General features: G+C 44.3%; 1 protein-coding gene across 7 annotated transcripts in view; it reads left to right on the plus strand.

The window, feature by feature from the left end:
- LOC124551171 (YLP motif-containing protein 1-like) overlaps positions 1 to 17002 on the plus strand; it is a 383298-nt gene that overhangs the window by 345324 nt on the left and 20972 nt on the right. The window lies entirely within an intron of this gene.

Raw genomic sequence — 17002 nt, forward strand, 5'->3', positions numbered from 1 at the left:
TCGTTTTATATCGCTATACTATTATTTCTCATCTTGACAATTTTATTTGTAAAGATACTGTTACCGAAAAACACAGCGCTGATATGAACCAGCCGTAAACAGCTACACATATTAATGCTGCGCATTTGTAAATATTATTACACATAATGGCTATAGTTGGAGATTGAATTGATTTTTTAAATTCTTTGTGCTCCAGTATTTCATAGTTGGTCGAGATAATGAAAGCTACAGTACGATTGTGGCGACTCGTCGCTGAGTTACCAAGCCAAATTTGTTTCCATTTCTTGTTTAAATGAGGCGGAGAAAACGTTTTTTTTTATAAGTGATCACATATACTTTCCGTCTTATGAATGAATTTCCATGTGGTGGCCTTGGATCGTAAGAGCGATGTACCAGACAAGGAAATAGTAAATAAAATTTTTAAGGAAAGATGTAAAACTTGTTAAGCTTGGTCAACGGAATAGCCATAGTGTAAACACGAATTGCGCTTTACATAAAAGTTTTAGTATGGAAACACGTCTCTCCGTACCCGACAAACCGCTTTTCAGTCCACGAAGAAATAATTCGATACTTTGTTCCATTAGCGAATAACGTGGGCAACAAACCATTCGCTACAGTCCTTATCATTACCCAGTTGTTCAGGTTACGTAACGGACGATTCTCTTACTACAGTTGATTTTGCAAATTGTGCTTTAGCGATCTTTGATGCAAATTTATTTTTGTATATCAATTCTGCTTAATGCTAGCTGTCGATGTCAACATCATCACTAAATATATTATTTCTTCCTCAATTATCTCACATTTTGTGTTCTTATTTCTGTGTTACAATCTTTCCTAACAAGACTTGATGTTATATTGAAATAAGACAGATGCATTAGATATTTGTACTTGTGCATAAACTATATGAACGTAAGTTATTTTGTCATAAACAGATTCTTTTAGAGCTTTGCCTGTAATACAATACATGACGATTTCAAATTAAAAACAGTTAGTCGGCACAAATGTGCTTACATAATCGTCATTTGAAGATGCTCTGTGTTTCTGGTTTCAGACTTGACAAATCCATCTTCACGCGACTATTACAGGCTTGTGTGTGCCTTCTTATGATATGAATACCAAATTCATTGTTGGCTTATGAATAACATGCAGTAACGTCTAAATTGTCATATATGGCTGCCGCGCGTGCATTATTGCTGCTGCCGGACAACGGACTTCAGTAACAAGCATTGTTCCCACTTGCTGGACACCACACGTTTGTAGAAACATGCAGATGTGCTTCAATTTGACATAACGAATAAAATCGTAGCTGTTTCGAAAACGCTGCTAGGCCAGAGATGTCCCAGTGTAATATCACAAGCTACGGGTGCAGTACATACACTCTGTGATCAGAAGTATCCGGACACGTGGCTGAAAATGACTTACAAGTTCGTGGCGCCCTCCATCGGTATTACTGGAATTCAATATGGTGTTGGCCCACCCTTAGTCTTGATGACAGCTTCCACTCTCGCAGGCATACGTTCAACCAGGTGCTGGAAGGTCTCTTGGGGAATGGCAGCTCATTCTTCACGGAGTGCGGCACTGAGGAGAGGTATCGATGTCGGTTGGTGAGGCCAGGCACGAAGTCGGCGTTCCAAAACATCCCAAACGTGTTCTATAGGAATCAGGTCAGGACTCTGTGCAGGCCAGTCCATTACAGGGATGTTATTGTGTAACCACTCCGTCACAGGTCGTGCAGTGAAAGATGCAATCGCCATCCCCGAATTGCTCTTCAAAAGAAGCAAGAAGCTGTTTTAAATATATCAATGTAGGTCTGTACTGTGATAGTGCCACGTAAAACAATAAGGGGTGAAGGCCCCTCCATGAAAAACACGACCACATCATAACACCACCGCCTCCGAAGTTTACTGTTGGCACTACACACGCTGGCAGATGACCTTCACCGGGTATTCGCCGTACCCACACCCTGCCATCGCTCGATCATGAAATTCAAGTTTTCTCACCTCTGGCCTAACTGTCATAGTACTTGTGGTGGATCCAAATTCAATTTGGAATTCCAATGTGATGGTCTGGATAGACGTCTGGCTATTACATATTACGACCCTCTTCAACTGTCGGCGGTTTCTATCAGTCAACAGACGAGGTCAGCCTGTACGCTTTTGTGCTGGAGGTGTCCCTTCACGTTTGCACTTAACTATCACATCGATGTTTAGGAGTGTGGAAATCTCGTGTACAGACTATGACACAAGTGACACCCAATCACCTGACCACGTTTGAAGTCAGTGAGTTCCACAGAGCGTCCCATTCTGCTCTTTCACTATGTGTAACGATTACGAGGTCGCTAATATGGCGTACCTGGTAGTAGGTGGCATCACAATGCGCCTATTATCAAAAGGTATGTTTTGGGGGTGTCCGGATACTTTTGATCAGATAGTGTTTAATATGTTCACTGGGCAGGGGATACGGGGTGCAGGTGGAAGTAAAGCTTTGAGAGAGGTTCGTGAGTCGCGCCTCGATAATTCAGTTGGTGGAGCACTTACCCTCGAAGGAAAAAAGTCGCAGGTCCGAGCTTCGGTGTGGCGTGTAGTTTTAATCTTGGCAGGAAGTTTCAAATCAGTGGACACTCCGCTTCAGACTGAAAATTCATTCTGAAAACGCCACAACCTCTGAAACTGCAATGTCCTGAGGAAATAAAAATCTCAGAATCGCAAAAAGCCTAGTCCTACAGCCACAAAGAAACAAACACTCTCCTTTCCACAGAAGTAAAAGTGTGTTCCATAAAGTCTTGTTCCACAACCTTTTATTACTGTGTTCCGCAATCTTTTATTGCTCCCGACACATCCAGGCGGTTCTAGTCTCGGCACTGCACACCAAAATATCTGCCCCCTCAAAATTGTATGAATTTTATGTGCGACACTGTACGCAACGGTAAACTTAATTTTAAATCAGACCAAGCGCTTCCAGACCTCTGGCGTGGCCTTGCACTCAGTACTGTCCGCAGGCGGACAGTGTGAGTACTGTGTTTTGTTCTCGGCTTCTGTTTACTTCGTCCCACTCTCCGGGACGTTGCATTTGTAGGTCAGTTTGATTATTGGGCCCTTCCCCTTCTTTATAGTTCAGCCAACATGCAGTGATTGGAGCAGTCGCACTGACTGGCTCAAAAATGGTTCAAATGGCTCTGAGCACTATGGGACTTAACATCTGAGGTCATCAGTCCCCTAGAATTTAGAACTACTAAAACCTAACCAACCTAAGGACGTCACACACATCCATGGCTGAGGCAGGATTCGAACCTGCTACCGTAGCAGTCGCGCGGTTCCGGACTGAAGCGCCTAGAGCCGCTCGGCCACAACGGCCGGCTGCAGCTTCTGAACCAAGGACTATTTTTACCGCTGCTTTACACGGGGGCGTGGTTTTTGTGTGTGTCTGTGTGTATCTTTTTGGCCTTAGCGATAATTTCGGCCCAGTGTAGCTCACATATGTACTTTTGGAGATAAATGTACCGACGTAATCATGAGGTTCATTTGTTTCTTATTTTTTTCCAACAACCAACGAAAATAGTTCACGTCTTTACATAACAGAACAGAATGTTTTGTTGACGATTGTTGTTTCAATTTCTTGGAAAGCATAGCAGCATTGCTGAGTTTTTCACCATACGTAATACATTCGAGGCCTGCGCATGTTTTGCTACTACATCAAAAAGAACGTGACACAGATATTATCTTTCCAGTACTTTCTGCTTTTTTTCGGGCTCGATGATTTCATTGCCAACTCCAGAACGAATCAGTCCACACAATGAACTTACCCATATCGAAAAAAAGTTTACTAACACTGTAATGGACATAGTGTCAATAGCAATCACAATATTCGCACTACTGCAGAGCTCGGCTGTCATAAAACCGAATTGAGATACTGGATAGCCCTGGATGGAATCACAACAATGTGGTTGAACTGAAATACTGTATTGTTAACTGGCAATGTATGGATCCTTAATTCTTCACGTTTGCTGGTCAAAAGAGAAATATGGCACGGTAAGTAACAACACTCGCCTTCGTCGATGCAACCATAACTGAAAAAACTATCGCCGCAGTTACATAGTACTGGAACCCGTCATCGTCGGCTGGCATCGTACTCACAGACAGAATTTAGGAGCAAGTTCAGTATTTTAATATCAAGAACCTGTGGTCTACGGTGGCTCTTTCTTTCGATTTGTAACCCACATTTATCTTTTTAACTATGCATATTGCACTGAAAATAAAACGGTCACTGCGAAAGACATGATGGTAACGAATTAAAATAATTCTGAAATATGCAAATAGAAGCTTAGTTCATATGTAACCATTACCAGTACTGAGACTGATAAACCTTCTCACCGCCATGAACATATAGCACGAGAAAAAAGACGAAACAAATTTTGTTTAATGCGTGTTTTACAGTCATTGCAACAGCACACTATAGCACAGTCTCCCAAAGAATCCATCACACACTGACAATGCTATAGAAAACGCCTAATAATCGTGGCCTCGCCATGAGCGAATCGTCGGACCTCCCATGTCGCTGCTGTTTCGGTATGAGGTCACAATTGCAAGCTAGGCGATAAGTCCGGCGAATGTGCTGGAAGCTCTAGTACTTCCCATCCCATCGCGCCAACAGATATCACACACACGGCGCCGTGTGGGCTCTCGCGTTGTCCTGAAGAATTTACGCATCTTGTAGACGTTCAGGACGTTTCTCTCGAATAGCCCGACGTAGATGTTGTTGCAGGAAAGTGTGACAGTAGTGCTGTGCATTAACAGTTTGTCCATGTGGGACGAGTCCGCAGCTCGTGGTCGTGCGGTAGCGTTCTCGCTTCCAACGCCCGGGTTCGATTCCCGGCAGGGTCAGGGATTTTCTCTGCCTCGTGATGACTGGGTGTTGTGTGATGTCCTTAGGTTAGTTAGGTTTAAGTAGTTCTAAGTTCTAGGGGACTGATGACCATAGATGTTAAGTCCTATAGTGCTCAGAGCCATTTGAATCCATGTGGGACGAAATGGCACAAAATCATTCCTCTAATGTCATAGGCTATGATGACCATTAACGTGACAGGTGAGATATTGCGAAGAAATTTCTGTCTGCGTGGTGAACCTGGATGACGCCTTTCTGCAGACTGGTGTTCCAGTTCTAGCTCATAAGCTCTGACCCAAAATTCTTTTATAGCGACGATTCTTGCAAGCACAGTCTCCTTCCTCCTCCTAACTCGTTAGATGCACACGACAAGTCTCCACTTTTCCACCTCCCTTAATGCACGAGGCACCCACTTTGCAGCAACTTTAGGCACATGTAGCTCGTCGCGTATAGTCCTGCAGATTGTCCTCTCAGTAGCAGAAGGACGCTGTAATTGCTGCAGCGTGCACCTTGTGTCGTTCTCCAAGCACTGGGCGATCTGGGTATAGACACAGCCCGTTCGCACTCGGACAGGCCGCCCGGATCTCAGCGTGTCGGCCGCTGCAGCTCCGCCACGCTTGAATGCGTCTGCCCACCAGACAACCATTTAGCACGGTAGAGTAGCATTTCCTACCATTTCCACAAGCTCCTCGTGGCATTTTCGCGCAATCCTTCCGCGGAAAGTCGAGTTATGCATCCGGAATGGCTGCTCAACTCACATGTGGCCTCTCCTCACGCTTGACTGCCATCTAGCGTCACGTAACGTTACTGTGGATTCTTGGGGAGACTCTCGATGCCAGGGAATGCGCGTAGTTTATAACGTGCCATTGTATACTGTCGCAGTTGACAGTAACACACATTTACAACGGCAAACTTTTTTTCGCCTTTTTTTCTCGTGCTTTACCTTGACGGCGGTGTGTGTGCTCATCCATCTGCCTACATGTAATGTTTATATATGAACTAAGCTTCCATTTGCGTATTTCAGATTTTTAAAATTCGTTTCCATTTTCGATACAAAAAATAGTTGCCATGACTTTAGCAATGTCCCTCGTATCTCCTGAACAATGCGAATGTCGACTGTATGAACTGTGTGTCTTCATTGTAAACAAACACATTCCTGTCACTCACGGTTCTCGCAGTTGAGAACATTAATGCCGACTTGAGTCTTCGATCTCAAGCTTCCATTCACTATAATCCGTTCATCATAAGAATAAACCTGATGTGAACATTGCACTATGTATTCTTCTACGTTTGCTGGAACCTCATTGGATTTCCGTTTCACGTGGGACTGCAGCCAAGCCATCTCGAATACTGTCAAGTACGATAATAAGGGTAAGTTTTGTGCTGTGCGTTACGTGCGTAGCGATAATACGGGACAACAGATTTACTGGCCGTTAAACGTGGACAGCACTGCCCGGTCAGCTGATACAGCTAGCCTGCAGTGGCGTGGCCAGCTGCAGTTCACACGTAAAAAGAGACGAGCAGAGGAGCAAAACAGCTTCGAATGTCATTTAAGAATGAAATAATACACTGCAAATCTTCCACAATACGCTCCTTAGACGACTAGACGAAAACCGCAACAGTTATCGTTTTTAGCTGAAGTACTATTGTAATTAAAAATAAGAATGATGAAAATTCCTAACTTAACCACAAGGTAATTTTTCTGCATAAGCTGTGTGTAACGTAAGAGAGTATCGAAGGATTTCACCGTATAGTTGAATATTGAAGCCACTGCAGGTATTACCTACAGTGGGTCGTCTGGTAATCTCTTAGTTCCTTCCTTATCAGAATCCGAGAAATACGTTTCAGTTCTGGAAGTGTCACCTGCTACGTTGATAACGAGCCTATCAACAACAGAATCCACGAAGCCAACAAGGCGCAGCATTTTCTCTTCTTCTTTTATGACGAGCCGTTCTATATCCCGCCAGCGTTCGGCAGTGACGTGTCAAAATGCTGCGAGCGTTAGTTCCAGTAGGTCTGGCGGCTTAACAGTCTTGTTACTTTCCAGGCCAAATCCCGCAGCTTGGCTCCAGATCAGTTCTGTTGGGTTCATATTGTAATGGTACTGTAGCAAATGTAAAAATGCAGCATATTTATGATGTGCTCGACACTATGAAAATGATTTTTTTCATATTTCTATGATACTTATCTACTCTGTGGTATAAAACGATGGACATAGTCCGAATAAAGAGGATTTGCTTTTTCATATCTGCCTTAAAAATTAAATTGTTATGTTTTCTTAATTTAAACAACTTTTATGAACAGTCCTTCATAAAACATCGATAATTGAGAATTTGTATTCGAAATGGATACAGGAATTTCGCGTCCATTATGTAACTAGAAACAAGAATACGTGCATTATTCATAAAAAATGATGATGAGTTTTATAATTACGAGATGTCCCCATATACGTCACGTTCATTTACGCTGCCGACTGCGCTACACGTTCTATTTGGGTTTGTGTATCATCTGCGTTATATACAACGCTGGGATAATTTCGAAGCCGATTATCTCCGTAAATTTATCAAAAACATTAAGAACAGCTATTTCTCGGCACTTTTTAAACGTGTTCCACGCACATGTTTCACTACGAAACAGAAAGCAGCCTCAGCCATTTCCATACTGCGCGTTAACAGGTCGACAATCAGAGCACAACGCTGCAGAGGCTTTGACCGTACACGATTTTTGATATAGCTAAAAGGATCGTAGCTAAAGCGCGATTAAGAAAAACGTTGATGGCTGTTAATACATTTGAATATCTTAAAGTTTCATGTAACGTATCTTTGTAATAATATATCTAATACATAAGTAGGAACTACTGCCAAGTGCGTAACACCACCAGTGTACGTGTGCTATGACTTCTGACCAATCACCGCGTTTGTGTTTGTTTACATCAGGTTTATTCTTATGATGAACGGATTATAGCACTTTATTCTCTCTCCGATCTGTTTCTCCGGCAGTGTTAGTTGCACATTACCGGTGATACTCAGTAGTACGCGTGGGTTTCCTAATGAAGAGCTGGCCGACATGCAACTCTTTCTTTCTTTTTTTATTGGCTTCTAGCATGGCATGCAACTCATGTGAGGGTCGCAGCCCGACGACGTCATACTGAGTTGCTCCCTCGGTGACGGCAGCCACACCGCGGAATTTCGCGGTGGTTAAAAGGCGGCTTACATGTTACATAATAGAGGTTGTTTCATTGCTGAGGAGATGTTTCCACAGAAAATACATCACTGGAACAAAAAACGGAATGAATCGTAATTACACTACTACTCGGTAACTAGCAACTGGAAATGACACTTAGTACCAGAATGCTCAGAAACAAGATTTGGTACGTAGGACATCCGCAACTGAGAGGCGTGATAATTAATTTAGAGAGATCCGCTTCAGTTGTACTAATATTTATTCAGGCTGCGACCAGTTTCGGGGTTTTAAAATCCCATCTTCAGGTGTGTGAAAGTGTAACATACAGAGGAGAGGAGGGAAGAAATACAATGCAAAATATTTAGCAAAAACCAAAAGATCCTACTGACGAAATAAGACGACTTAGTTATACTTCCTGGTAACACGAAACATGCGGTCGGGCCAGTCATTGGAACTAGAAAGAAGGGGAAGGCCCAAAAACCAAACTGACCTACCAATGTAACGTCCCGGAGAGTGGGACGAAGTTAAAAGAAGCCGAGAACAAAACACAGTACTCACAATGTCCGCCTCCAGACACTACTGAGTGCAAGGCCACGCCAGAGATCTGGAAGTGCATGGTCTGATTCACAATTAACTTTTATCACTGTTGTCACTATTTTTATCCATTGTTCGCTCATTTTACCCATGTACCATTGCCTTGTTGGTTAAAACGTCACATATTGTCATATGCTCGAGAGTTATTTACCTCTCGGCATACCACAGTTCATTCATATTCTCCTATGTTCTTAAATGAAATATTGGACGCGCTCGGACCAGTCTCCATTTTTTGTATCGTAGTCCGCCTGCTTAGCTCAGTGATGACGTGCTTGCCTACCATACAGCGGACGTGGGTTCGATTCCTCGCCTGTTTGGGGATTTTCGTCAGTCGTCGGCTGCGTGTTGTTTTGCCTTCATCATCATCACCGGCACGCAAGTTGCCCAATGTGCCCACGACTGAAATAAGACGTGCAACCCGGTGACCGAACTTCCCCGAATTGGGCCCCCGGCCAACAATGCCACACGATCAATTCACTTCATTTTTTTCTCCATATTATCTATGATAACGTCCGTTTAGTTGCTTGCACACCGTTGGCGCCTGCGCCGGCCGCATCGCGCTTCCACACCTCCGGCGTGGCCCTCCACACGGTAGTAGTTCCCGCTCCTAGCGTGCGACTGCCCGGCCGCAGACATTGTTGAGTACTGTGTTTTGTTCTCGGCTTCTGTTTACTTCGTCCCACCCTCCCGGACGTTACACTTCTAGGTAAGTTTCATTTTTGGGCTCACCGCTTTTTTCTAGTTCCGTCAACATGCAGTGATTGGAGCTCCCGCACTGACTGGCCCGACGGCGTGCTGTGTGTTACCAGATACAGTAAGTAAATCGCCTTTTTTCGGCAGTATGCTCTTTTGCTTTTTACACATATTTTGCGTTATACTTCTTTCCTCCTCTCCTCTGTATGCTGCAGTTTCATACACGTGAAGATAGGATTTTAAAATCCCAAAACTGGTCGTGGTTTGAATAAATATTGGTACAACTGAAGTAAATCTCTCTAAAAGTAATTGTTAGTGCTCAGAAAGCATTCCTCAACAAAACTTAGAAATGTTGTCGGTATACTCCGAGAGGGAGGACAGCCGATACTTGCATTTTTTGAGTTACGCGCGGCTGCTATTCAATATTTGGCTTCTCGGCGAACACACCGCACTCTGGTGCTGCCACTTGGAGGGCTCGTCCGTTACTAACGCGCCCCGACGTTGAGGAGAAGCCTCTGCGTTCTCCTAAGCGTTTGACGCTACTGCGGTCGTACCTGTCTGAAGGAACCTTCCACGGGAGGGCCGACAACGGTACTTCCACAGATCGGCAGATGCGTGCAGGGGTGCCGCAGGGGTTGGTACTCGGCCCCTTGCTGTACTCCCTGTACATTGCCGACACCCTGAAAGTGTAACGAAGTGAATTGGCGCTGTACGCGTATGACACAGCGCTGCTTACTCGCAGCATGAACGCCCACGTGTTGTGAAACCGCCTCCATCGCGGGTGCGACGCCTTGGACTCGTGGGCAACAAAGTGGCGGCTGAAATTCAACGCCACGAAGAGCCAGGCAGCTGTCTTCACACGAAGACTCCTGCCGCCAGGACTTACGCCAGTCGAAATCCTCGGAGAACCTATCCCACGGAGCGGGACGGCGAAATATCTACGGGTTATCCTAGACTGCAGACTCACCTGGAGGCATCACATTCGTGATGTCACAGGGAGAGCGATAGCAAGCCTTCGCGCTCTGTATCCGCTGCTAAACCCGCAGTCATTGCCATCGCAACCCGGCACCACGCCATACCTAACATTGGTTCGCCCACTGTTAGAGCACGCGGCCGTGATCTCGGGGAAAGCCGCACATGTTCACATTGTGACTCTGCGCCGGGCGGAGTGGCCGAGCGGTTCTAGGCGCTTCAGTCCGGAACCGCAAGACCGCTACGGTCGCGGGTTCGAATCCTGCCTCGGGCATGGATGTGTGTGCTGTCCTTAGGCTTAGGTGCCTCCAGCACCAGCCATAGGGAGCCAATAATTCTGAGGATGGGTTTAACATAAGCCGAAACCGGTAAATTAACAAAAATTATTGCGATCTCGACTGTTGATTGTAACCTAAGTATTGGACCAGATCGCTGCACAACATAGAGAATGTTGTGTAAATTTATGGAACTGTAGTTGATTTATCAGCTCACAGTCCCAGAAAAGAAAAACTGAGAAATGAAATAGTGGCAATGTAAAACCGTTATTTGCAAAACAAAGTAACCTGATTGTCATCTGAAGCTTAGAGCAGTGGCAGTTCACAGTTTGCACATGTGAACAGTAGTGAATGTACAAGCTTATGTGATAATATTTAACTAAAAGATTTTTTCACAGCTTGTTTCAGTAGCATTGGCTTTCGTAAAAGTTTTCATTTAGTCGTTTAGACGAGTTCCATTCCTTAAGAATGTCCATTTAGAGCCGTTGTAGTAAGCAGCTATCGTTTAGCGTTTATTCGGTTTCAAAGTGGTGTCGAGTGCAGCGCGTGACTTCATACAAGTCAAAGGAATCGCCTTCTGCTTTCCTCGCTGCTCTGTGCCGGCTCCGTCGAGGTCACGCTGGCTGGCTGGCTGGCTGGCTGTCTGGCTGTCTGACGGTGAGTGAAGGCGCTGTCCGAGTTTCCCAGTTCCGCTTTGGACGCTGTGCTGTACGGACGTGTGATACCTCCGGTCCGCCGTGGCGTTTATAAGCCACGACTACTAACCGTTTTGTTTCTGTTGTGTGTCTATTTATCGTACACTTGTGTTAGAGTTTTGTTCCGTGTTAGCGGTTCTGTCCGCTTTTGTGCCGCCATGACGTCCACGATGTTTCCAAGAAATGCACACTGCGTTTTGCAGCCTACGAGGGAATGTCGACCACGTTCGTTAGAGCTGCACGATTGGATCGTTGATGTTATTGGTGTCACTTAAGAACAAGTTCACGCTGCATGTTGCGATACAGAGCACAACAGTTTTTTTTTCGTGAAACTGCATAATCAAGTGTTGATGGAAAGCATTCTGCTTAAACGTGGGGAGAGGCGGCCTCCCGTCACCGTGACGCCATGGTGAGTAGCGTTCTCGTCTACGATGTTGATACTGAGTGTACCAACATGTGTGTGTTTAACCTGCCACCTGAAGTTGTCGAATTTTGTCTGAAAGGCGTTTCAACAAAGTATGGGGAAGTGAAATCTGTCCGCTGTGAACGGTGGTCGAGCCAACATAGGTTATAGTGTCTTAGCGGCAAAAGCTCAGTGGGAATGCGTATCAGGCAGAATATCTCCTCTCACCTCATTGTACAAGGCGCACGTAACTTACAGTGAACAAATAGGCTCCTGTTTCATTTGTAATGAGAGTGGCCATGTTCGAATGGGAAATGTCCAAAACGGGTGTACTTTTTTAAAAAAATACGTTATAACGTCGTAAAAAATTGAGTTTAGCCGATCTCGTGAAACAAAACGGAGTAGTGGAAACAGAAGATCCTAGTATTAGTGACGTGTTGCCACAGGAGACGATCCTACGAAGCAGGCAACAGGCACGTTTACACCCGCATTTGAAGTGCAACCGTTAAACAACAAGAGTTGTCGGACGTGTAAGGAAAACAGCACGTACGACAAAGCATAGGAATTGGGACAAGTTGTGCATCAGGAACATCCGAAGACCGTGCCTGAAACGACAGTTTGTCAGAATACAGTTGCAGCAGTAGAGGCAGCACGTGCTGACGTCACACCGATCGACGCTCAGGCAGTTCTTGTATCACACAGCAACCTCCGGGCGAGTTGACGCTGCGTCATCAGGCCATGCAGAACCACAAGTCGCATCTCCGACTAAGGACAACAAGGCAGGCAGTGGTTGTCAACACACTGAAGAGTGACCATTCCCAGTCCAAAACGAACAAGGTGCGGGACTTGGTGTCACCAAAGAAGCAGCTGTCGACAGTGAAAGCGAATGCAGACAGCCTGTGGCCGCACTTCCGTCTGTGCGGTCGATACAGGATGCGGCGCAACACACCAGGGATAGTCCGACAGTCACGTTGGAGACACCCAGTCTGCGAACAAAATGAATTTGGAATGAAAACAAGATTGCTCAGTAAGTTTCAAAAGATCGCTACTCAAGTGTATGAAATAGTCTCCCTCAATATAAATAAAATTAAATCTCCATTAAATGTAGCATTACTCCAACAATTTAGTTATGAATCTTAATCAGATATTTTTTTGCAGGAAGTTACTACTTTAAATATGTATATAACTTTTTAATGGGGGTGAGATTTTAACTTAGTGTTACACAAAGAAAGGACAGACCCCAAATTTTCACTATACGAGCTGTTTCGAAAATTAAAGTCGAAAGCTGTTTGAGAACTTAAGTAGCCCACCATAATGAAATACATGTTTGTCACCTCGGCCTCTTGCAGCCGATTGCATAGAATGTATGTATTCGATAGCGTAAGTGGTGAAATTGTTACAGCTGGAGTTATCCCGGCATGTTTTTCTGATCATTGCACCCTTGCCGTAACTGTCAATTTAGACACACAGCCTACAAAACTGCATAGATCCCAGTGTATGTTAAATATTTCGCATCTGGGAGACGGCAAATAAGTGAGTGTTTTCAGCACCACGCGGAGTATCTGCTCATACGCTCCGTCAACAATTATTCGTCTATAGCTGACTGGTGGACCCATTTAGCGAAACAGAAACGGAGGCGAAGATTAATCTATTATGGACCACGCACAGAAAAGGACACCAAGAAAACCTTTTAGTTCTGTTGCACTGTGCTGCGACAATTGTTCGATAAATCCAGCGTGACAGGCACCATCATTACTAAAATTAAATGTGTTAAGGCCAGGCCAAACTTTTGAACATCAAACGGAAGCAAATGGAAGATTTGGACATAAATTCAAAACCTAAATCTGTTGTAGATGAACTGAAGACATCTATATATCACTTGATTCGGCACCAGACACGTCGCTGGCGCACGTTCATTGATGTTTTGGAAACTGACAATGAGTTGTTACTCTCCAGTCAAACGGAAATTTTTCAAAAATTACAACGCCCTTTCTAACAAATGAACTCCCTTGAGAAAAGCGATGAAGTTTCTATCGATGAGATGGTGCACGCTTTTGATAGAGAGGTTACTCATGCCGATACCTTGGAACTTTTGTCGGATGTTCTTCAGAAGATATTTTAGAGTTTATCACCAAGTCGCCGTCTAACAAATCACATAGGCATGGCGGTCTGCCCAAAGAATTTTGTCTCAAGTTTTGGAAGTCATTGGCGGTATTTTTACTGAGATTGTCAACGAGATAATGAGAGGCAGTCCTGTTCCAATGGATATCAAGTAGGTAGAATTGTTTCAGAACTGAAGCAAACAGATCGCAAGACGATAGACAATATACGCCTAATAACGTTAATGAAGTTTAATTACAAAGCGATTGCCAGAGCAAACAATAGCGGAATGACGCCCCTTCTGCAAAAAAATAGTGAAGACTATCCAATCCTGACTTTCAGTGAGATCCATTATGACTCCCACCGCGGAATACCAGAATGTTATTTCTGCAGCTACTGTGACTAATGTGAAATGTGCCTTAGTTTTTCTTGATTTCTGCAAAGCTTTTGACTGTGTTAGTCATCAGTACCTAGCTCAGGTAATGCCACACATAGGATTTGACAAACGGGTAATCAACGCAATCTGAAATATGATCAGTGGAATCAGTGCCAGAATCACCATCAAAGTACGGCGAACGAAGGCCATCAGATTCCACAGGGGCGTACCACAAACAGTCTGCTTTTGAGGTCGCTTTTTGTGTTGCCACTGGAAGCACCGCTCAGGACAATATATGCAAACTGAATTAAACAGCCTATGTTAGGTGCAAACTTCACTGTGCGAGCCTTTGCAGATGACGTCGTGGTTCTCTTACGGTCTGAACCAGATGTCGCAACTGTAACTGATATCCACAGAAAAGCCTCATGAGCTAAACTGAGCGAGTGTAAATGCAAACTTTTGAACATCAGCGGCGTCAACACTGTCATTGTACCATGGGCAACAGTTGTGGCAAATCGTAGAACATTAGGGGTCATCATAGATCGGTACCGCTTGGAAATGTCAGAAAAAATTGGAAGCATATAACGAATGAATTACAAGGTGCTATATTCGAAAACAACTGGCATTCAACAGATCTCATGCAGAAAATCAGGATTTTAGACACCTATGTACTGTGCAAAGCATTTATGTGACTCAGATGTTCTGTATCCTCAAAATGCAAGCCAAAACGATTATGAAGCTGTCTAGCAGGTATGTGTGGCAAGGTCATATCTTCAAGCGTCATTGCGATACCCTCGTGAAGTGACGAGAGGCAGGAGATTTGGAACTAACTGATGTCAGTAGGAAGGCGACAGCACTGTACGTCAAAAGATCCACCATGATCATTAATAGCAACTCACACAGTATCCCGCCCAAGCTGTTCCACGCTATGTGCCCCAGCAGTACGAAACCACAAGTTGACGTAAGCGGTATAAACTGCAAGCATTACAATATGTTTCATATTAGTGCATTTTACCTCGAAACGAGCTACTTCAGAAGTACTATTATAACGAGACAGGCCTTGATTGCTCAGTGGCAGCAGACAGGAGCCTGAACCTAATCGAACTGAAGTACCCAAACGTCACATGGAAGGTGGCGCGGGAAAATTTATTTTTCGGAAGTGGTTTCCACTTGGTACAGAGATATAAACAATGTCATTCCAGCTAACGAGAAACTAAACCGCGTAAGATTAAGTGATACTGACAAATGCTGCGAATGCGGCCTTGTCGACACAGATTTAATTGCTGTGGGCAGCTAATGAACTAGGGTTGGGTCCAGAAGAGAATAGCGCTCCTCGCAAAAGGCACTGAAAACAATTATACCACCGACATACTCCTCTGGCCAGACTCAGAATACTGCCTGGAAAAAAAAAAAAAAAAAAGAAACACTATAATGTGGCTGCTTGGCCATTACGTGACTTACATCACAAACAGAAAGGAAGATTCTAACGTCTATACATTTCAACATTACATGGAAACGGCGTATTGGCACAGGTCACGGTTCCCCAACTTTGTCAATGTATTAGCAGATTATTTGAAAAGAAAGAAATTGGATACTTCATAGAGGAAAACGGTCGAGTCTGTATCCATTCATTTGAAGGTTTAGCAGAAAAAACTATGTAATTCTATCTGCTTCTTTTCGTTTAATTATTATTTCTTTGTTATTATTTTAACAAGAAAGAAATGTAGAAAATGGAATAACGAGAATCACTTCGTCGCTAGCAACTATTGAAGCAGATGTGTGTTCGTTTAGTACATAGAGAGAAAGTTTTTGTTTCCAGTTGCAAGCACTTTCAGCTCAAATTAATTTACACCCAGCATCAAGGGCCTACTTTTCAATTCATGCACTAGAGAGGGAGAGAGAGAGCAGATGACTGGCCCGCTCCCACGCCACCCGATTACACGATACGCGAGAGGTAGTCGTGGCGCGAATCTATGCAGGTGCACTAGACGACAGTTGCAGGCGAAACTCGAAGGGATATGTCGTTCCTTATTTCTTTTGATGTCGTTCACTCGAATTGGAAATCTCCGACAGGTGAAGGTTCGTGCTTCTTTAAGTAATTGTTGTTCTCTTACGTAACTGTCACGGAATTTGTCATAACTGTTTTGAATTATGGGCTCAACTGTTCTTATTGCATGCATTTTGTAGTACAAGCTTATGTTTATCCAAATTTACGCTTATAGAACATTACGTCCTGTCTCATCGACAACAGCTTATCAAAACAAGCCTCGTTCACCTTCACGAAGCTGCTGCAGATGTTTGGGTTCAAATGTGTGTGAAATCTTATGGGACTTAATTGCTAAGTTCATCAGTCCCTAAGCTTACACACTACTTAACCTAAATTATCCTAAGGACAAACACACACACACGCACCCATGCCCGAGGGAGGACTCGAACCTCCGCTGGGACCAGCCGCACAGTCCATGACTGCAGCGCCGTAGACCGCTCGGCTAATCCCGCGCGGCAGATGTTCGGGCCTCAGTTCGTTTATTAATAAGAAACACATGGCACCCTTATTCCTAGCCAGGGGCGATCTGAACAACGTCTCGCCTTTCGTCGTCGCCGCCGCCCTCTTCGACAGTCTGCCCTAATCCTAAGAGTTACTCACACTGCCTTGGCAATGGCTTGAAAAACAGCTGCGTCCTTCATGTGCAAAAACTCTATTAACGTAAATTTAGGCAAACGTAAGTTCCTGCTATCAAGTGGATGTAATACGAACAGCTGAGCCCATAACTCAGAAGAGCAATGACGTAAATCCATGATAGTTACATAAGAGAACAACAATTAGTTA

The sequence above is a fragment of the Schistocerca americana genome, chromosome 9 (assembly GCF_021461395.2).
Source record: "Schistocerca americana isolate TAMUIC-IGC-003095 chromosome 9, iqSchAmer2.1, whole genome shotgun sequence".
Lineage (NCBI taxonomy): Eukaryota > Metazoa > Arthropoda > Insecta > Orthoptera > Acrididae > Schistocerca > Schistocerca americana.